Here is a 24,162-nt window from a genome sequence, read left to right as displayed (position 1 = left end):
TAATAAAGTTACAGCCTTCCAAATGCTCAAGATTATTATTGTTGAGTGATCATTGATGGCTAGAATTTATATTTATATAGAATTTATGGCTTTAAAACAATGAGACAGTACTCTGGTTTCCTAATAAAAGGGACTGAGAATTATTTTCAGATTCGGTTCTGACTAGTTGCATAACTCTCTTCTGAAAATTGCTACATTATTAAAGAATGATATTGAAATGATGCTAAGAAGACTCTGGTAAGTCACTAAACTACTCTCCCACAGTCTCCTTAAATGAACAGTAGCAATTTAAGATGTACACTATCAAGCACGGGTGTTGTGATAGGGATTGATTAAATGATTTCAATGGCTGGAATTTCCTAGAGAATGTGGCCTTGTAATAAATAGGTGGTGTCATTGCCCTGAGTTTAAGCAGTATATTTAGAGGTAGGTTTGTAGTGCTGGATTACCAAGATTGACTTAGAATTAAAGCACAGTATCTAGGGCACAGAAACCACAGAGGTGTTACTCTTTATTTCATTGCTGATTCTAAATACCAGATATTTTGTAATATTCAAACAGTAGGCTTTTAAAATCTAAGTAGCATGTGTGATACCACTTTAAGATATTAAATGTCGCTTTCAGAAGGAAAATTCCTTCAATCCTACCTTTTTACATGGTATATTTTATACTTTAAAATAAGGCACAAAAAATTTAGGTAATTGAACAGCTTGGAAGACAAATCTTTCCTCCTTCCTTACCCCACCCTCTTCCTTCCTCCCTTGTTCCCTCCTCCCTTCTCTTTCTCTCTTTCTTGCTTTCTTCCTTCTTTTTTTACCTTTTTATGTTTTAAGAAAGCAGTAACAATTTGGCTGTGATGCTGCTTCCGTAGCTATTTTCAGCTGCAATGGGTGTTTTATTCTGGTTTTCATTGTTGCTTTATTGTCCTGATAAACCCATTTCCTTTTCTCATAAGATATCTACTATCATAGCACATCAGTTCAGAAATGTAGACTAGTGAAGAAGAGTGAGGATGAGTTTATGATACCTGCTTTGTATTTTCCCAGGTCTTTTAACTAAATAACTGAATGGTTTCAGTAACAGTTCTCAGAAACTTCATATTCAACTTGGCAATGACATATCAGAAATAGAAGTGAAAGGGGGAGTGATGAGGGGTTTAAGACAAAAATTTGTATGAGCGTGGTATAATTTTTCTTAAAAAGTATTTATTGAGGTATAAAATAAAAAAATAATTGATTCATTAATTTTCACATAGCTATATACTCATGTAGCCATCTCCCAGATCAACTTACAGACTATTTTCAGCGTTTCTGATGTTTTTCCCTTTTTTCCCTTCCAAGCCGATACCCTAGTAATGTTATGATAGTCATTATTTTGACCTTTGTTGTCATCACAGAATTGTGTTTGCTATTCTTGAACTTTTATAAATGGAATCGGGTAGTATAAATATTTTTTTTGTTTGTTAAGCTACTTATACTTAATATTTTATCTGTGAGATTCATCATTTTTATTAAGCGTAGCTATATTTTTTCTTTATAAGAATATAGAACAATTTGCTTCAGTTGTAAAAAAAATAACACAGTTAGGCAAATCTATAGAGAAAGTAGATAAATCGTTGCTTAGAACTGAGAGTGAGAACAGGGAATAATTATAAAGGAATATGAGAGTCTTATTGGATTAATAAAAATTTTCTAAACTAGACTATGATAGTTATACAACTTTGTAAATTTACTAAAAATCATTTAAAGTTGGGCAAATGTTTGGTATGTAAATTATGTCTCACTAACATTGTTAAAAAATACCATAATTTATTTATCCGTTATATAGTTAATGGACACATGTATTGGTTCCAGTTTTGCACTATTATGAGTAAAAGTCCAATAAACATTCTTAAATGTGTCTTTTGGTGAACATATGAACTCATTCAGGTTGGAGGGGAATTGTTTAAGTCATAGACCACATAATTTTCATGTTTATTACTTTTTATATTACTTATTGTAATGAAGTATTTATTTATTGCTAAAAGCTTTACATTTTACTATATTATTAATCTTTAAAAAATAAAGGGACCCAGGATGATCATACTTACCACCCATAACTCATAAATGATAGCACCCTATCATTTGCTTTAGATATTTCCTTTTCCCTTTAAAAGAAATAAAACTTTATAGACAAAATTTACATTTTTTCTAATCTTCCACAGCCTTATTGCCTTCTCTTCCTCTCCAGGAACTTCCGCTGTCATGAAATGGGTATATATCCTTCTCGTTTACGCTTCAGTCTTTGGTACTTAACAGAATATATATATATATATATACATTTATAATCAGTGTTATGAATGGAATGGTTATGTAATGAAATATAAGTCTTGTTCACGGGTATCTGGCATATAGTAAGTATTCATTAAATAGTGAAAAAATGTATTTAAAATAACATTTCATTTTTACATGGCAAGAAGAATGCATACTCAATGCAGAAAAGTTGTTAAACATAAACAAGAAGGGAAACGAAAACTATAATTCCTTATCTTACCATTTGAATACAACCTTTATTAATATTTTGTCAATTTTTCTTATAATTTTTTACATATACATGTATGTATATGTATTTTTATAAGTGGTATATGGAATATACTTCTTTATTCCCTATATTAAAAATAATGATATACGATTTAATATTTACCTTTTGTTTCATCTTTGTCAGAAAATTCTACTAAGTGCTTTGTATACACTGTGTAATTAAAACATATTATGACTACATTTATCTACAATCTGATTTGAGGTGACTACATGGTATTCTTTTGTATGGATTTATCATAATTTACTTTAATAATTCTCCATTCTTGAACATTAGTTTGTTTCCCAATTTTTACCTTTCTAAGTAATAAATCAAATACATTATATATTTATGAGTTATATATAAAAATTCCTTATGTATATGGTGTATTACCTCATATATATGAAATATATATTTCTAATATATAACTGATTCTTTCCTTAGGAAAAAGCCCTAAAACTAGAACTATAGGGCCAAGGAATAGATACATTTTAGTTTTGTGATTTGTTTTGCCAAAATAAACTTCGAAGAACTTTACATTTAGACTCTTACCAGTAGAATAGTAGTTCAGCTTGAGACAAAAAGTAGGCTTTGTCTCAATATAGGAAATGACATTTTCATAAAATAGCTGTCCTGGAGATAGTCAGGCAGATGTTGAATAAACATCTGCCAAGGATGCTGGAAAGGAGACTCATATTGGGAGGCAGGTGGTTTAGGTAAATTTTAATGGCTTTTTCAACTCTAATTTGTAAAGATACTATTTCCTATTCCTCATTCCTCACTGCTTAATCTCTTAAGACAACATATTAATAAAGAGTTGTTGATCTTAATGCCAAAATTACTTTCTGGTTTCTATTTACAGTTCTCATTAGGTTTAATGTTTGCATTTCCAAGTAAGTAAAATGACATCTCTTCATTATTTTGTTTATGACTATATTATTTCTAAAAGGGGCATCAGCACTGCATAAGAAGGGTCCCATGGGATGGATTCTTCTAAAAATTAAATTTTACTACCTTGATATAACTATTCTTAATTTTTCTTTTGGGCAAGTATTTTTATCATATTTGTTTGTGCTCGGAAATGGAATCTATGGAGTTAATACTTGACCCCTGTGAGATTCAAATCTCCCTGAGCAAGTTTTCTCAAATGTCCATAATAAGAATACAAATCTCGATAATAAAAATTAGAAAAATAATGTACTTAAATAAACTTGGTAAGTGTATGTTTACTGCGATTTTACACTAAAGTCTTCCAAGTCCAGCATGGTTACTTATCTTTTAGGTTAATATAAGATAAAGTGTTTAATCAAAAGATTGACTATTTCATAATTAAATCGCCACTGAACACAGTGGTAGCGAGGTTCATTTTGTGAAAATTATCGACATGGATATTGTGCTGTAATATCACGCATATATAAAAAGTGCAACAACATAAGTTCTTTGTCTTTGAACACTGTACAATCAATATTCTATTACCACAATGCTGGTTTTGCTGCAATGTAGCTAAATTAGTGTGTCAGGAATAGAAATGCTTGAACCAGATATTCAAGTAACAAGGATGATACAAGAATTCTAATTATTTTCTCACCGATTATGCATTTATCTTTTTTCCAGTGTTTTTTAAGAAATACATCTCAATTTAAAAGTCATTCCCTTATAAATATCTAAACGAATGTGTTAATTTATATTATTGTAAGTGAAATCATGTGACAAAAGTCAGATTTTATTAACAGTAATGATGGTATTTGTACAGAGCCTTAGAGTTAATATCTAGTGGGTATTAATTCTCAACTTGGTAGAAAAGCATGGAAATGTAGAATACAGTATAGGTTATCTACATGATTTTTAACTGAAAAATCACTAGGAGAAAGGGAAAATATATATAAACTAATAACATATAATATACTACCTTCAAAAATTTCTAGTTAATGGAAACACTTTGAATGTATCCTAAGCAGTGTTATAACATTTTAATATTTTTTATTAAAATATTATCCAAATTACTAACTATCTATGCCATATTTTATTGACATCATTTTTGTATTCATTTTTAGTTATTAACATGAATTAATAACTTTAAGTATATATATTTCTGATAGTTTTTGTAGCATTTTCGAACATACCTTGCAATTTTGCCTAGGTGTTGCAACATTTAAAATTTTTATCTCGTTTCCTGATTGTAGAGTAACCTTAGGAATTAAGATTTGTGTGTTGTATTTGTGCGTGTGTTTGTGTTTCTGAAAAATAGGATTGAGGTGGGTTGAAAATAACGACTATGATATAAATAGTTGCCTGATTGCATGTTTCTTTTTTTTCTTTTCATTATCAAACATTGAGGCTTTAGTGAGGCTGAACAATGGCAAATTGGTTTTATAAGTACCTGAAAGATAAATTATTAGAAGAATTTTTTTTGAATTGGATAATAGATATTTTATAGGTAGGACAACTATTTGAAGTTTCTTCATATAACATAGGCTATGCACACACATAACATTTGTCTCAATAGATCTGCAGACTGTTCTCTGAGGACAATTTTGGATGGTTCTGTGCAAAAATGGCTTGATGTTTTTCAGAAATTGCTTTTCTTTCAAGGTAGATATTCTAAGAGTTGTGCTTCTCCTTTTCATTTTGATGGTTGCAAAGAATAGAGATTTAAGTTGTCCTCACTAATGATGGTTTAGAGTTAAATTATGTGGGCATAGATGGTAGGGAAAATCCAACACTCTGGCCTCAGGAAGTGCAAATAGGTCAGGTCCTGGAAGAGACCCTGGAGGCTTCAGCTACATAGTCAATGATATTTGCTTTGGTCTCGGCCTTTTACCCGAACTCAGCTGCTCTCCAAATGTCTGCTCTTCTCTTTACCACTTAATTTCCTAAACCCGTGTTCTTTTATTTTCTCTCTCTCCTATTTCTGTATCTTCACAATATTGGTTTATCCTTGGAGGGCTTGCAGAAAGCAGCAGGCATCTCCGGAGCACTGAGGTGAATGTAGTTGTGGCTAAGAGGGTTTGTGGACCAAAGTAGAACAGACAATTGGGGCAAGAATAGAATGCCCAGAGGCAATAGCTAGATAATTGAAGAGTGGAAGTGACTGTGGTACCAAGACTTGGCAAGACTTAGTAAAAATAGGGACTTGTGCACACCTGAGTTTTATGAGTAAAATTCAAAGCTGCTACATAGGCAAATTACATAAAATGGGAGTTCTCTGTCTGCCAAAGTTACTCATCTCAGAAAGGGTGGCTTACCATCCTGAGAAAGTATTACTATTCACTTAATCTCTGAGAATTCATGTGAATCTTGAATATTCTGCATGTAATATTATTTCAATGGCCATACTCATTTAATTTCAATTAGTAAATTGAATCGTCTGCTTAATAATAGTTCTTTGTATTCCACTTGAAAATCTAGAGCATGGACAGCTTTTCTTCTGGCAGCTTTCTAAAATATATTCTCTTATTTTCAGTTCCAAAGTTCAGAGAAAATCTCAATAAACTCTCTAATAGTCCTCTCACAATTAAATAAAGTGTATGCTTCCTGATTAATATAAAACTCTTTTTATATGATTGATTGGGGGAATAGATAACATAATCTTTAGGAATAAACTGCTTCTCAAAGATTAAGTTTAAAGCAACTTTTGGTTTCTTCTAAGAGTAAATAATTGTAAGAATTTTTACAAACATAAACAATGAGCCAATGGATAAATTAGAAGGTGAAAATGCCCTGTAATCAGGGAAGGGGAAGAGGAAGGGAAAATATTGGGCGAGAGTCAGAGAGATGGGTCACATGAATTACTTGGCAATATAAAACCGTGAATTTTCATTTTGACAGATTGTGTCAGTGAGTCTGTATTAACATGACTGCATCAAAATAGAAATGTCAAAATTCTCACATCAAGAGATGGCTGTGAGAAAGCAGGAGTACTCAGCCTTGCCTATTCTATGTGGGTCCATTGTTCAATCATGATTTTCCTTTAACAACCAGGTATCAGATGAATAAATAACCCCTTGAAACAGATTACATATATTTGAGAATATACGGTTCTGCTTTGTGACAAAAGACATCAAAATGCCTGGCACAATATATCAGTAGTTTTTCAAAAATTGTTTTCAAGAGTAATGTCAATACATCTCTCAAATTAACATTTTCATCTGTAAACTGTTTTGGGCGATCATGGTTACCAAGTCCGTGTGACTAGAGAAGAGAAGAAGGAGTGGAAGAAGTGGATAAAACATTTGCCGTTTATAAATACTTGAGTTTAAAAAGTACTGAATACCAGCCACTTGTGACTGCCTTAGACACCTAATATTTAATCCAACCTGAAAAAAATTGCTCCTGCTTTCATTATCCATGAAGGGAGAAAAAGGACTAAAACTAATTATTAGCAAAACAGACTCTCCCATTCTAAGTAGCTTAAGGTTTATTATTTGAAATATTTAAAACTAGACTAGACAAAGTGCAAAATAATTCTCAGTATGAAATGAACCTGTATTAGTAGGGGGTGTATAAGAAGATCAAATAGGCAGGCCTTCCTCTCTTTACTGATCCTACTCTTGGGATCACTAAAGCTGTTCTGTTGTAAAATTAAATTAGTACTTTCGGGTATGAAAAAAGGTTGAGTTAGAGTTTTTCTTTATGATAAATTACTTTTGGGAATTTGCTCTGTGAGAAAGCTTAATTATTTTTTTCCATAAAAAATTCTCTCTAGCATTCTAGCTCCAGGGAGAGAACTTAAAAAAAGGAGGAAGATGTTGTGGGAGATCATATAGAAGGTCTCCCTAAAAAGGGAATAGCTGAGCAAAAAACACCATTTCTCTCCCAGTTAAAAAGTAAAGATTTTCCTTTTACTCAAACAACGAGTAATAATTTGCCATGGTTAAAATCCTTCAGTGTATTAACTCATCACTGTACCCTCTCCTTCACAGGAATTCTATAGTTTGGTATCTTTTCTCATTCTTTAAGGACTTTGGGTGACAATAGTGAGGCAAGATGGTATTGAGGAGAAGGGATATCAGCTAATGTTTCAAAAATGTTCTTCTGGCCTATTTCTATAAAAGATATTTTATTTTATTCTACTTTCGAAACTGTATATAGTAGGTAAGCAATAAAGCCTGATTAGTGATTAATTCCAGTGACCTGTACATCCACAGGAGCTTGTGTAGATGGGTGATGTTGTGCCCAATGAAAAGAAGAAACTTGAGGAAAGAGGTCAATGGCTTTGTGAAAGTATGACTTAATGGGTTTAAATTTTTTAAAAAAGTCTGTTTCATCTTTTTACTAAGAAGAACGATCAAATACAGTAAAGTGGTTGGGGTAAACAGGATGAACTCTCAAATAATTCTTCTCTCAAAAGATTCTATTACCTTAAGCATAACTGGAAAGTTAAGTTACATAATCCCCCAAGTTGCTAAAAAGTTTTTTTGTTTTGTTGTTATATGGAATGAATGAAGCATGTATGCATTTTAATGTGGCTGTAAGGAAATATGTATAATCTTTCTAGGAAGAAATTTATATTAATAAATAATTATTATGGTAGTGGAGTGCTTAACGTTTGCCAGGACTAGAAAACAGTAATATTTATTGAGTGCTCTCCATCTTCCAGGCCCTGTATTATTTTTTATGTATTAACCCATTTTTGTCTTGCAATAACCTTGCAAAGTAGGCACTGTTATATTTTCCATTATAGAGACAGAGAAACAAAAGTGTGGAGAGATTAAACTTAGTTCACATACCTAGTCCTTGGTAGAACCAGGATTCAAATCAGGTAGACTCAGGCTTTTAGCCACCATGCCTTATGCATATATATTATGTCATGTAGTCCTCCCAGGGCTGCTTCTCCTGCGATATTCCTGCTTTACAGATGAAGAAATAGAACATCAGAGAGTTTAAGTAATGTGCCCAAAACCATATATCTTATAATTTTGGTGGATTCAAGATTCCATCCATGGTGTGGCAAACTTTAAAATCCATGCTTTTTACCATCATGCTATAATATCAAAAATAGTAAATGTTATACTCTTCTAACTCTATACTGAGGGAATTATGAAGGAATTTTGATATATTTGAATGCATGAAATATTTATAAAAAATTAAATTTTGAAAGTATACTAACTGATAATGGTTAAATAAATTATGTTCATGTATATGTGATGGAACAATTAAAATGTTTACAAAGAGTTTTTAATGATATGGAGAGTGTTCAAGGTTATAACGAAAAATTGGCAGAAAAACAGATGTAAAATTAAACAAGATATAAAATTAAATGGTATATCATTGCAAATATTTTTAAAAGTAAGCAGAGAAAAAGTAGTGGAAGGAAATACATCAAAATGTTCATGAAAAAATTTTAAATGGTTTGATTACAGGCAATATAAATTTTTTTTCTGAATTTTCCACATCATTAGAAAATTTGACTTAAAAATGTGAAGGTCAATGTTCAATTTGCCTTTTAATATTTGCTCCAGTATAAGTTTTTCACAAAAATACAATTTGTTCTTTAGTACACATTAAAAAAATATTTACCATCGAAACATTCTTCCTAAGTGTAGTTAAATATAGCAAGTCGCTTAAATTTGCTTGTTACAGTATTTTTAGTAGTTAAATACAGTTCTTCACATGTGGATCTTCTTGTGGAAGCAAATTAAATTTGGTATGTGACCCCTGCACTTTGATAATATTTGATCTACAGCTGACCAAATAGCAAGTGTGGCCTCTTTTGTTTAGAGACAAAATGAGTTGAATTCTACCCTGTATTAATTCTACATATAAATTTGCTTCACCATGTATTAAAGATGATAAGCCTAGCTTCAAACTCTAGGGACTGGTACAAGCGAACAAGCAACTTCCAGATTCCTGTGTGAATTGGAAGCACTGCCAGCTTCTTGTCCTAGACCCCCAACTGAGTCACAGAGCCAAATTATAGGGAAACATCTTCAATTCCAAAATTCATTAAATTGACAATTTCTGGTTATATATTTATTTTATGATTTCGGGAGGGTCAACTTGCATTTGAGAGTTCAGCACAAATACAAGACTTGTTTAAAGAACAACACTGTAGGAAATAATATATTAAGAGCATTGGGCAGTTTGAGGTTGGAATTGGGCAGAAATGCTCTTATATGTACTTTTACAATGCAAAAACAAGTATAGAAGACATAATTTGTGTCCCGAATTAACCTGGGGTGGAATAAGCTAGAGGAATGCTATGTAAGAGAGCAGAGGAAATGACTGAGGAAAGGCAGGATTGAGACACACAGCTGAGAAAGTTTCAATGGCACTCTACTACCTGTATAATTATGACATTAAATTTCAGTAAATCTAAAACACATTACCTGAAATTAAAAAAATTTTGATTAGTTGTAGACTGTTTCCAGAAATGAACCATATAGCATCTGGGAAATTGCCTCTAGGAGTTTTAAACAAATCCTCTATTAGTCATGAGCAATAGACTAAGTTATAAAACCACATCTGGAGAATTACATTTCAAGACTCATCCTTTTCCCTTTAATTTCACCAGGCGCTATGCCAGGTGTTTAACATAAATCATCTCATTTGTTTTCTCTGACAACATACGGAGGTAAGTATCCTGAATCCCATTTTATAGATGAAGTAATGAAGCCTCAAACAGTTAAATAAGTTGCCCAGTGCTACTCAGCTCATTTCAGGATTTGATACTAGATCTGCTCAACTCCAAGACGCTTGTCCTAGAACTTCTAGCACTCACAGAGAAACAGGGCATGGCATTTAAAGATGAACGAATAGGAAAATAGTGTGGCAAAGAACCCTGAGAAGGTAGTTATTGCGTGGCCAGGAAATAGAAGTCGCGAGGTAGAGTTATGTAGTAGGTTCTATTTATAGTTGACATGACACAACAAAGAGGTGAAAACATGTCATGAGTGTGTATGGAGGGTAAAGCTGTTTGGAAAAAATAAAATAAAAGAGTTTAGTAGGTTGGGAAGGAGTCCAAATACTAAGAGTGAATAGGTAGATCTAGGAAAATTATAGACCTGATTGCTGGCCTGATATCCTCTGATGGATGTAGTTTCAAGTGCATGCAGGTTTAAAATACTTTAGCTGTGATTGCCTGTGGTTGGAAGTGAGTTTTTGGGAAGCAAAATGTATTTTCTTTCCTCTTGGGAGCCTTGTGCACTGCATCCTCTAGCCTAAATTAAAGAAATTGCATGGCTGTGTGTGTTGATAAAATTACTATTTAAAGCAAACAGAGGACTTCAATTTTTCAGAAGAAGAGGGAATTGGAGATAGAAACTTGGTAAGCTGTGTGTGACATGCACGGAATTTTTGTTTGAAGTCCACGAAGGGAATAAGCTATGTAAAAACTTGTATTTTTTTTTTTTTCTGGAGAGATATGAGATGTTAGTGCTTTTGTCTAAATGAACAGAAATAGGAATGTGATGAATTTACTAAATAATGTGGTAATTTCCATATTGTCCAGTTTCTAGAAAGGAAACATTTTACTAGGATGTACGTGATAAGATGATTCAGACAAATGATGTAGAAATGTAAGACAATGAGGAGCAAGGATGACTCTTGTTTGGAGCCTCAAAACTAGCTAGACAGCGACAAGAATGTTAGGAGGCTCTGAGTAGCACCAGTTATAAATAGGGAAGTCACTTAACTTGCTACCATTAAGATAGGAATGCTGAGATCCTAGGGCTGTTGATGAGATGATTGAGGCTGAATATACAGATTTCAGATGTAGCCTGGCATCGATCAGACCCCAGGAGAATGAATGCCTATGGAATGGAACCTGAAAGGTAATTTGTGACTGGCAGCTTATTACAGAAGGGCCAGACTAATGGATGTATATCAGTCAGAAACTATTCCAGATCCTTTAAGGGAAAGGCTAAATTATAGTAATAACAATTACTAAATTGACTATAGAATAAGTAGAAAATGGAAACACAAAGTTAAGATTTCAGGGATGACTTGGAACTCATGACACAGAGGTAAGTTATTAAGACAGCTACTTCCTCTCCTATGATCAGTAATGTTGCTATAATCAGGAAACAGTCATGGTCTATAATAGAGTACAATTTGGAAAATAACACAGAAAAACCATGACAATGCTTTTCCAGCAGAAACAAGAGAAGTCACGGAGGTACAGCCTCATTCTCAATTCCCCCTTTTAATTGTTATACAAGTTTTGGTGGAACTTAATCTTGTGTGGAACTCTAGCTGAATGGAGTTCAAGAAATCCATTCTGACTTCAGGGAAGTGTAGTGGAAGGAAGCTGGCTGGATCATGCACTTGTTTACCACACTCCACACAAGAAACGCTGTGTGTTTGGAGGGGCAGCATCTTGTTGTGGGCCAGATAATTACCAGAGATGATGTCCTTTGTTCCACCATTCTTTATGTTTTTTTTTTTTTTTTTAACATAAAACTTTCCATGTCCACATGGTCAAACAATGAAAAAATAACTAAATTTTGCTTTCCAATTTATGTTGTCAAATGATCATTCCCCCTCTTTGGAAATAAAGATTGTGATATTGATTACTTTGGAGGAGGACTATAGAAAGTGCAGGGCAAAGATTATATTTTTTCTTTAGGAAGATTAGCCCTCTGCCCCAAAGGCTATATTTCTCCTGTCCGTATTGGAGCTGATTACCCAGAGAGAATGTATTCTGATCCAGTTCATGGAAACCAGAGCCACTAAGGGAAGGGTGCAAGTAGTTTCTCATTTTGTGTAACTTTCATATCCTTTTTTTCATGAGAAGTTCTTAAATACTAGAGCTCCAGGCTTTACACATATTATTCTCAGATGTGCAAAAAGAGGGTAGGTTATTTATTTTGTCTTCTAAGCTCTCACTCATAGGGAGGAATCTATGTACTTCCTTATACAATGGTATATTATGTTGATTGCTTTTTGGATATTGAAGTGACCATTGATCATGACATGTAATCCTTTTTTTATGTTTCTGGATTCAATTTGCTAGTATTTTATTGAGAGTTTTTTCCATCTAGATTCATAATGAATATCACTGTGTAGTTTTCTTTGCTTTTTGTCATGTTGGTGTCTTTGTCTGGCTTTGGTGTCAGTATAATACTGGCCTCATAGAATAAGTTGAAAAGTGTTCCCTCTTCTTCCATTTTTTGGAAGTAGACTATTAACTTTTAATACAATTACTGAAATGGTTAGGTTTAAGTCTACCATTTTATTATTTGTTCTCTATCTTTGTTTTCTGTTCCTCAGCTATTATCATCCCTCACATTTACTTTCCTGCTAGCTTTTGAATTACTTGAATATTATTTTAGTATTTGATTTACATTTGTCAACTTAATTTTTGGCTATGAATTTTTGTTTTGTTTTTCAGTGGTTGTTTTAAGGATTACGATATACATATTTAAACTTTCATAGTCTACTATAGTTCATACTGTATCACTTCATGTCAAGTGTAGAAAACTTGACACCATATAGCGCTCTTTAACTCTTATAGTCCTTTATGTTAAACATATCACATGTATAATATCTACATACATTGAAAACCTTAGCACAGTGTTATAGTTTTTTTCAGCAGCAGACCTTAACAAGAAAAAAGTAATCGTTTTTATTTATCCAGACATTTGTCATTTTTGTTGTTCTTCCTTTATTTCTAAAGGTTAACATTTTCTGTGGTGTCATTTTCCTTCAATTTGAAGAATCTACTTTATCACTTTTTATAGAACATTTCTGCCACTGACAAATTTTATTTTATTTTTTTCACTGAGAATGTATTTTGCCTTCATTTTTGAAAGACATTTTTTTTTTCTGTATATAAAATTGTAGATTGACAGTTTTTCAGCGATTTGAAGATGTTGTTCCTTCTGGCCTTCATTATTTCTGATGCGAAATCCATGGTTATTCGAATCATTGTTCTAGTGTATGTTGTAGTTTTTTCTCTAGCAACTTTCAAGATTTTTCTTTATGTTTGGTCTTCATAAGTTAGGTTATGATAATTCCAGGCTTTATTTTTCTTGACGGGATCTCGTTTGAGGCAGTCAAGACATGAAGAGTCTGAGATTTTACCATGCCTGCAAGCTATCAGATTAGCCTGATATAGTTTCATGGATGCTGGCAGAAGACATGATACTTCTGGTTAAGAGACAAAAGGTTTTATTACTCATGCAACTGCACACTGCATGAACTTCAAATTCATGTTGATTGCCTGTTGCCTCCCAAGTTCCATGGTGCAATATGGAGCAGCCTAGGAGAATGCTATACATCCAGTGGATTTGAATCACGGTTGAAGAAACTCCAGTCTTTTAAAGAGCACTGGAAACAAACCTGCCCAACTTTTGCCTGAAAAGAGACATCTTTATTACAAATCTGCCCTCTGCCTAAAAGGCAGACACTATCTCTCTCATCCATGATAATTTGCCATAGGAACATGTTTGAAGAGACAGAGTCTGAAACAAAAGCTGATACAAAATGTGTAGAACTGCCATAGAGAATTGTCTTCCAACAGGAACATGCTGAACTTCTTGATTTGTTAATATATGTCTTTTATCAGAATTTACCAAAGTTTTGGCTATTACTTCTTCAAATATTTGACTCTAATTTTTTCTCTTCTCTTTTTGAGACTCCAATCGCATATGTGTTAGAACTTTTGGTAAGTTCTTCCTACAGGTCTCTGATTCTCTGTTAATTTTTTCTCTAGATCTTATTCATTTTATATGTAGACGTTTAATCCACTTTTACTCATTTGACCACTTTTACCCATTTCCCCAAACTCCTTCCTCTCCACCCCGGCAACCACTAACCTACTTCCTATTTCTTTGAATTTGTTTTTTTTTAGATTCCAAATATAAGTGAGATTATAGCATATTGTCTTTATCTGACTTATTTCACTTAGCATAACTCTCAAAGTCCATCGATGTTGTTACAAAGGGCAAAATTTTCTTTTTTTTAAGTCTTAGTAATATTTCATTATCTATCATCTATCTATTATCTATCTATCTATCTATCTATCTATCTATCTATCTATCTATCTATCATCATCTATCTACTTATTCTACCTACTTATCTATTTACTACATATCATATTTTCTTATCCATTCATCTGTTGACAGACACCTAGGTTGTTTTTATGTCTTGACTATTATAAATAATGCTGTAATGAACATGGGGGGGTGCAGATCTCTTTGAGATGGTGATTTCTTTTCCTTCAGCTATGTACCCACAAATGGGATTATTGGATCATATGGTAGTTCTATTTTTAATTGTTCGAAGAACCTCTAACCTCTTTTTCATAGTGGCTACACCAATTTACAATCCCACTGACAGGGTTTCATTTTCTTCACATCCTTGCCAGTACTTTTTATCTCCTGTCTTTTTGGTAACAATCATTCTAAAAGTGAAGTGATAGCTGTGTTTTTTATTTGTATTTCTCTGATGATCAGTTGTGTACTTTTTCATGTACCTCTTGGCCATTAGACTATCTGTTTTGACAAAAAGTCTATTCAGGTCTTTTTCTCATTTTTAAATTAGATTATTTGTCTTTTTTTTTTTTTTGCTATTGAGTTATATGAGTTTGTTATGTATTTTGATTATTAACCCATTTTCAGATATATAATTTGCACACATTTTCTCCACATTCTGTAGGTTGCTTTTCCACTTTGTTGATTATTTCTTTTTCTGTGTAGAAGTTTTCAGTTTGATAGCGTCTCACTTATTTTTGCCTTTGTTGATTGTGCTTTTCATGTCATATCCAAAAATTATTGCTAAGACCAATGTCAAGCAGCTTTTCTCCTATTTTTTTTTCTTTTTATTTCTTTTATTTTCCCTTTTGATTTCTTCTTGATTGATTGGATGTTCAGGAGTATTTTGTTTAATTTCCACATAATTGTGAATTTTCCAGATTTTCTTCTGTTATTGATTTCTAATTTTATATCATTATCTTTGGAAAAGATACTTAATGTAATTTCTCCTTGAATTTGTCGAGACTTGTTTTGTGGCCTAACATATGATTATCCTAGAAAATATTCTGTGTGTACTTGAGAAGAATGTGTATCCTGCTGGTGTTAGGTGGAATGTGTCATATATATTGGTTAGGTCTCTTTGGTCTATAGTGTTCAAATCAGCTGTTTACTTATTGATGTTCTGTCTGGATGATTTATCCACATTTGATGTTGTGGTATTAAAGTACTCAACTATTACTGTATTCATTTTATTTATTTCTTTTTGTTCTGTTAGTATTTGCTTTATATATTTACGTGCTCCAATGTTGAGTGCATACAAATTTATAATCATTATAGCTTCTTGATGAATTGACCCCTTTATAATTATATAATGACTTTCTTTATATTTTTACTATTTTTAGTTTAAAGTTTGTTTTGTCTGATATAAGTATAGCTACCCTTGCTTTTATTTTTTTACTCATTTGCTTGAAATATTTTTTTCTACTCCATCATTCTCAGCCTATGTATGTCCTTAAAACTAAAGTGGGTCTCTGAAGGCAGCATATCATTGAATCTTGGCTTTGGTTTTCATCTGTTCAGCTATTTTATGTCTTTTGATTGGAGAATTTAGCCCACTTACTTTTAAAGTAATTATTGATAGTTAAGGGCTTACTATTTTCATTTTAAAAATTGTTTTCTAACTGTTTTATAGATCTGTTAATTTTTAAAAATATTTTTTCTCTCTTTTCTTCATTGGATAATTTCTGTTGATTTATCTTCAAATTTGCAGAATTTTCCACTTTTATCTCCAATTTTCGAATGGACTCATCCAGCAAATTTTTTATTTTAGATGTTGATTTTTTTTCAGTTAAAATTTTTCTATTTGGGTTTTTTTTAGCCTATATTCCTCTAAGAAGTTATATCTTTTTATTTATTTTAACTACGTTATTTTTAAATTTATAAATCATTGCTAAAATAGCTGTTTTAATATCTTTGCCTGATAATGCTAACACTTAGGTCATCTTGAGAATGGCATCTGATTGTTATATCTTCCTTTAAGAACTGGTCAAATTTTCCTGGTTCTTGTCATGTTGAATAATTTTAGATTTTATTCTGAACAGTGAGAATGTTATGTTGTGTAGATACCAGGTCTGGTGATAACCCTCTGGAGAATGTTGGAGAACTTGAGTAGATTAAGACCAAATGTTCTGTGTTGTCTTTTTTTTTTTTTTTGGCCCTAGTTAATATATCAATTCAGTTCTCAAAGCATTTTTTATTCTAGTTTGAGTCTGTTCCACATATGAGCAGTTCAGAGGGTTTGTCTGAGAAATGAGCAGTGGTTCAAATCTCTGTTTACTTCTCAAAGTTTTTTCTGTGCTGGTTTGGGTCTGTCCCACACATGCATACATGAGCGGTAAGCCCAAGACTTGCATAAATTCACAAATTTATGGAATCACCTTTTCTAGTTCTCATTGCTTTGGGATTTCCTTATACTCTCTAGCCTGTAGGATCTACTTTTTTTTTTTATTTCTCTGACCAGATATATGGGGTTCCTCCACTGAATGTTTTGTGCTGCTGCCACTGCCAAGCCACTGTATGACTGCACTCATCCTTGGGAGCAAGGCTGCGATAAAACAAAAGGGAACCATCCCTCACTTTCTTTTCTATGTTTCAGCTCCTTTCTGCAATCTGCCTCATTTTGTTTACTTTTAAGAACCCTCAGGAGTTGTTTACAGAGCACTTAGGTAGTTGACAACAAAATTTTTAGCTGTAATTACCTAAAAACGGACTGCAGAGTAGTTTTCCTATGTTGATTCCAGAACCACCCAAACTCCTTAATTGTTTTAATGAGGATAATAATTTAAGGCATGTCCTGGGAAGGAAAATTTGGAGTCAGTTATAGAAAATCGTGATTATATGTGTTTTGCTTTTCTTCTCTTTTCTGATTTTTTTCTTTTACCTTATACTGGCCCCTTTTTCCCTAAGAAACACAATTCTTTCCTGTTTACTCCTGGGTTTCTAGTGCCCACTATTAAAAACCTTACCCAGACCAGTTCTCAACTTTCTTAGTGTTTTCTCAACTCTGCTGAGAATCCCATTTTGAATTTAGTTATCAGGTGAAACACAGCTGATAAATTAATTCTCTTTAAGATGCCATTGTTTGATAATGATTATCTATCTAGTCAGTATTCCACCACCACATTTTAAGTATCTTTTTGGAAGGAGACTTTGTATTAAATCTAAAGCCTCATCTCTAATGGCAGAATTTTAAGCTTCAGTATCAGGTACTTATAGAGATATATCCACAAAGAAGATCAAGTCAGTGGGAAAATTTTATCCAAATGTAAGGCCAATCATGGTTAGTTATTTATATGTGCAATTTTTATTATTTATATTTAATAAAGAAGTAACTGATATTTTAAAAAACTTTATTAGTAATAAAAATAAATGTAAATTTTGGTAATAGTTTATACTTTTTACTCTAATTTTTTTATTTAGCAATAAATAATAGAAAAATATCTCTAATCCAGAAAAAGCTAGAATTATCTTTTTGTTATTACTTTCATTGTGACCTTTAAGATTTCGTTAAAGACTTTTACTAAATGAAAGAAAAAATGGTAAATATAATGAGCTATGAAAAATAGATAAAAACTTAAATATAAGTAAAAATTTCTAAAATCTACGCAGATATATTTTTCTACCCTCACTCCTCAGGCCACCCACACCCACACCCACAACCACATGAATGAAATTTCTAGAATGTAAATCTAACTTTATAGGTCTTAGAAGAAATGTATGAAAACATCAGCCAATAACATAGCATTTGGGCAATATAATCAGTAGTCCTTAAAATTTAACTTAGGCATCATCCTCTCTATATAGTTTTCCCTGACTCCTGACAAAAGAATCAAACACTTTACTCTGTATGTATCAGGAAAAACATTTTCATATTCTGTTCTAATTGCTTATTCAACTGACAGTCTCTTTTATTGGATTATGGGCTCTTTCAAATCAGAAACTCAGTCTTACTCAGTTTTTGCTTCTTCAGAGTCATAGTAAATTCTCATTTAGTGTCTGTTAAAAAGGGACATAAAAAGTAAAGAAAGAAAGAAAGAAAAAAAGAAAGAAAGAATGTAGCACCAGAATTTTTATGGTCTAGATGGGGCTGGGCATGGGACAGCCAAGTGTCAGACATTTAAGTGAGTGATAACAAAGTATAACTTGGAAAACCAGAGCCCTGGGTTCTTGTCACATGGGTAAGGAGAACCTAGTGCATTTGTATTTACTCTGGGTTAGGAGGTAAAGGGTCCAGCAAATCAATAAGAGAGGCAAGGCAGGGAAGGAGAGAACTCACCATGGCATGGTGTGACCAACTAGGCTGAGGTTCACATGGTCAGAGCTCAGAGGTCAGTCAGGTACACATGACAGGAAACCGTAAACATGAAAGAATTCTGATTTCAGAGCATATTCTGACATAGTAGTTGAGGAAAAGAAGCAATGGCTATTGGCATCTTATTTCTGGCAATTTCTTTAAAAACAGTCATTATAATTTTATTTTATTCTTAGCTTTGGGCTATTCTGAGGACTCTAGGGACAGCCAGCTACTTAAAATAGCAAAACATTTATTATGTGCTTAGTGTATGCAGACAACTATGCAAGATGCTATGTACTGTGCTAAGAGAAATCTCATCAAAAATCTGTTTAGGCAAAAACAATATGATGTGTGTGTGTGTGTGTGTGTGTGTGTGTGTGTGTGTGTGTGACTTGAATTGGACTGAAATAATGTGTTTCAAGCTTGGTCTGGCAGAAATCCATGTTGTGAAAAGTCTTAAATAATATTGGGGGAAAATTCAACAAAGACTTGAAAATCAATTAAGGTTTAGAGGTTAAGGTAGGTGAAGTATTGTTCCCTTCTGCTTAATGCTCCTTTTCTTCTATCCGACAAGATACTGGGCTAGATTCCACAATTTGATAAATAGAAATTTATTAATCTCATCTGAGAAACTAGTCATTCAATTAATTCAGTTGAGTAAGTATTTTTTAAAATACTTTGTATATGTCCAGTATTGTGCCAAATGTTGTGTGAGATCCAAGATAATCTTGGCATTATCTTGTTTTTGAAAGTTTATAGGGAAGATAAATGAAGCAATATGAAAAAATAATAAATATTACAGCAAAGATCTTGAAAGAATTTAACACAAACCATCAAGAGCACGGGCATAGATGACTACTTGCTTTCTAAGATCATTCCTGTCATGAGGACAAGCAAGGATGTGGATGACCATTGGAACATTCTTTGAATATAGGCCTCTACTTGGTTTTGTTCATGGTCTTGAGATTCTTTTCTTTTTCTTGGGTTCCCAAGCACTTCTGAGTAATTAGTATCATTGCCATGGTTTTAATGCTGGTGCTCTGGCTGCTGCTACCCAAATACTTAGACTCTAGAAGTCTTAGGGAAGGCTGGGCCTATAACCCTCTACTGGGTTATAGGAGAGGAACAGCAGTCTATAGACCCTGGGTGGGTACATTTGGAACAGCTGGAATAGGATTTATATAGAACTGTTATAATTAACTCTGTTTCTCTTGAGGTTGAGAGAATACATTTTTTACAACCTAATAACAGCTCTCATGGCCAGCCCTAGATAGTCTTATCTTAGGTGGCTCCAGCTGTTTGGTGTTTCAATTTCACAGTAAGTACTATCAAATAAATTAGAATACATTCTTCAGGAATGCTGTACTGGACATTTGGTTGCAAGAAACAAAACCCACTTAAGCTAGCTTAGTGAAAGAATTTTTATTTAGTATAAGAAACATGGAAAGAAGCTGGGGCTTCTGAGGATGAAGTTAGAAACTGAAAAACTGTTAAGAATAGAGACAGCTACACTCTCTGGGTTATTGACTTTTGTTTTCTTGGCACATTTTCTCTACTCTGTTATTTAACTGTGCAATTTGGCTCTCTATGACTCAAACATTGGTGCATGCATGGGCAGAAATGGCCCCTCTAGCCCCACCTCTACATGAGCTTTCCTTGGAAGCTCTCCTCTATCTGACTCTAGCTATCTGGGTAGGTTTTAGTTCAGAGCCTCGTGGAGGAAGCTGCCCTTGAGACTAGTGCCCATGTGTTGCCCAATCATCTATGGCCAGAGGAGCATGGTCATATGGTAAAAACATGACCATCTAGGCCCATCCCTGAAGTAAATACTGTGATGTAACAGATAAGAAGACATGAATTGGGCAGGAATCCCCAAACATGCTTGCAGCAGTGCACATGAATGACATTTCCTATGTAGTGTTCTTTGCTGAAATCAAATCACTTTCCTAGCTCTTTCTCAAACAGAATGATTCACTGCTTTCCTGGAGTCAAGATTTTGAAAGCTCAAGGGCCTCAAAGAAGTAACTGCCAAATTACAAAGTTATTTTTTGTGTTTCCTTAAAGAGTCTTGGTAGAAAAGGAGTCCTGGTGGCCTGCCTGGATGCCTCAGGGTTCTGGAGGTGCTCTCGTCAATTTGGACACCAGACAACCCTATTTATACATAGTAAAGATGAATAAGTATTACATGCTGATTGTTAAAAAAGCAAAGAGAATAATGTGGGTAAGAATTATCAGTGGGAAAGATTCCCTCCTTTGATTTCTCCCACTCCATGAATTGATTTAAAGAAAGTTAACTGTTGGGATTAAAATGTATCTTGGAAATTAGGGAGTAAATCTGATTTAAAATCATTCAATGAATATTTCCTGTTTGTATACTATGTGAAATCCTGATTGAGATGATGATATTCCTTATTTATAGTAGGTATCTCTGTATGCAAGACTGGCTACATAATTTGTAGGGCCCAGTGCAAAATAAAATTTCAGGACCATCCGGGTTAAAAAAAATAAGAATTTCAAGATGGTTATAGAAGAGCATAAAACCAAGTGCAGGGCCCTTTTAAGTGTGGTGCCCTGTGTGACTGCACAGCCTGCATGCCCATGAAGATGACCAGCTGTATGAGCATGGCCAGTTCACTTTTAACTTTCTCTCTCATTATTTCATGAGAAAAAGAGGTGCAACTTTTTTTCTTCCCATAGATACACTGAGGTAGACCAGATGGTTCTGGTCTTTCTTCAGACTGATACTATGCCACAAGAAAAAGCTAAAGGTGTGCAATTTTTAGAAAAAGAATAAAACTTGTTACTTCTAAATGTGGTATGTCATAATTTAGTTACAATATCAGTTTATCTGTAGTCATTAGTTGACATAAAGAGATATTCACCGTAATGGTTTTCATGTTACATCTTCCCTTTTTTGTGTATTTTCTTATTGTTTAAGACTTTTAGGTGGTTAAGTTTATAAACTCCTTTGTATATAGTATACAGATTTTACATACAGTTAATTTTAGTTTAATTTGTATTTTGACTTATAATAGCCTACAAAACAGCAATTCAATACATTGTAGTTGAGGAAGACAATTGACTGGTTGTGTTTGAAAGGGATACAGTGATTTATAATGCCAAAATTTGAGAATTGCAAGTATTTATCATGCGAAACCAGAGGGAAGTGTCTTATCCTGAGGGGAAAATGGCAGTTTTCTACAAGCAGTATAATGTACCTTAAAGTAATTTAAGTAATAAGTTTTATCTCAGAATTTTCATTAACTCAAACAGCATGCATTATAAAATACATGAGGCTGATGCATTATAAAAATGTTGAATTTTTTTGAAGGAAAGGGGGCTTATATAAAATATTTAGTTGGAAAAGTTTCTAAAGAGAAAATAAAGGTTCCTGAAAGTAATTTATAAAAATTATGATAAAATTATCCTTTCTAACATTAACATAGCCTGAAATTCAATATATGGTCATGTAGGGAAGGTCATTCTCTTTTTGAAGACCGAGCTCCTGAATTGATCCATCTTCCTTTATGTATTCTTCTTCCACTGTGGTGGTCCCTGTAGCTCCAGCTGGGCTCTCTGCAGAGCTGTCTCTCCTTCTTCCCGTGCTGGTGATTCTGTCAGGAACAAGGCACCACATCACACTCAGGCAGGAACTGCAGCTCTGGGTATCGTGCAGCCCTGCTTTGTTCCTGAACCAGTAGAAGTCTAACTGGCAATGTGCCAAGAGACTCCTTCCACCAGGGGGAGTGATCTGTAAATAGTTTTTCACCTTGTACTCATTGTCTAATATATGACAAAAATTCAGTGTCTGGCTAAGCAGAAACCTCCATCTTCACCTCTGTGTTTCTTGGCATCTCACTATAAGTGTGGCCAGTCTGGATCTACTTCCTGATGAGCTTTAGTTTTCTGGTTCCCAGTCTAGTGTTCAGCTGTTACTGAATTTTATTTCATGGAATTGGCTGGAACTGAACCGTATTTCCAAGCTCTTCCAGCCTTTTCTCTGAGCCTGGATCCTGCTTTGTACATCTTTAAAGAGACTTGAACTTTCTAGTCTTACTCTACTTTCTGCTCAGCTGGACAACTCTTCCATGACTGGACATTGTTCTACATGCCTTTCCTTGCCCCTTAGAATGAGATTTTGGAAATGTTGCAGCATGCCTAGATTGTACTTAAGTTAGCTGTTCCAGTTTGACTGCTGCCTCTTCCCGTAGGCCTCACTTTACTGTTAGATTCCTCTCAGCTCCTGCTCTGTGCTGGTCTTAAAGGCTCCAGAATGTCACCAGGGCTTGGCCCACTATGACAGGAACCAGGAAACTGAGATAAATCATGAATCGTAGTGGTTTATCCAGGTATTTTGAATGTAATCTGAGTTAAGTAGTTATAACTGAGTTGATCTTATATAGTAATAAATGTGAAATATATTTTATCTATTGGCAAGAGAATTCTTGTAAGATACTAAAGAATGGAAAATACCATTGTATGAACACTTGTTGACTCACTTCTCCCACCTTGTGGGGTAAAACTCAAAGTGCGACAGCTTTTCTTGTAGCCAGATAAGCTGATCCATGATCCTTTATAGTTTAGTGGCTTCAAGAGGCTGAGAAGTCCTAGAGCTGATAAGTTTTCTGTTCTTCAGTGACTATCTGGTTTGGAATTGGCTCCAGAGCTGCTCCGGAACAATTAGGGGTAACCGAATTTTTGGCTATTATTTGGCAATCACTTGACTACTAAGGGCCTACTCTCCTTTAGCTCTTTTTTCTCCACCCATCTGGAGCCTATTCAGAACCAGAATTTCTTTTCGGACTAAGTCAACTGGTGATTAATGTGACAAAGAAGAGTGCTTTTAGCACCCACTACTCCGTCTGGGTGCTGTCTCTCTTGTGTCCTGTACCACAGGTCCTTTGTTCCATATCAAAACCCACTCTGAGATTATGCTTGAGAAAGAGTAGCATACTTTCCATATAAAATGTAAATAAGTAATAGCTACCTCTTATCCTCTTTTTCTTATAAATACATATAGACATCACACATTTATTAAATATCACGTTATCTCTCTGTATTGCACTTTACAAACAAAAAGGACATGACGTTTTTAAAAATAGTAGAAATGTAAGCAAAACAATCATTAAAATTAAGTTAATATATTAAGACCTAAATAATGAAGATGAGAAAATTTGAGATAGGGGGAGAAAAATTTGATGAAACAACATAGATTGAGAACGCTAGGCATAATTGAGAATTTTCTAAGTTTTCTAATATCCAAGACCAAAATGACAACATGATCAGGTTCATAGGCCTTATTTTGTCCTTGATCAAAAAAAGAAAAAACCAGAAACAAAA

Source organism: Pteropus vampyrus, unplaced genomic scaffold, assembly GCF_000151845.1.
Source record: "Pteropus vampyrus isolate Shadow unplaced genomic scaffold, Pvam_2.0 Scaffold43, whole genome shotgun sequence".
Classification (NCBI taxonomy): domain Eukaryota; kingdom Metazoa; phylum Chordata; class Mammalia; order Chiroptera; family Pteropodidae; genus Pteropus; species Pteropus vampyrus.
The sequence above is the reverse complement of the archived record's forward strand: the minus strand, read 5'-3'. Positions refer to the sequence as shown.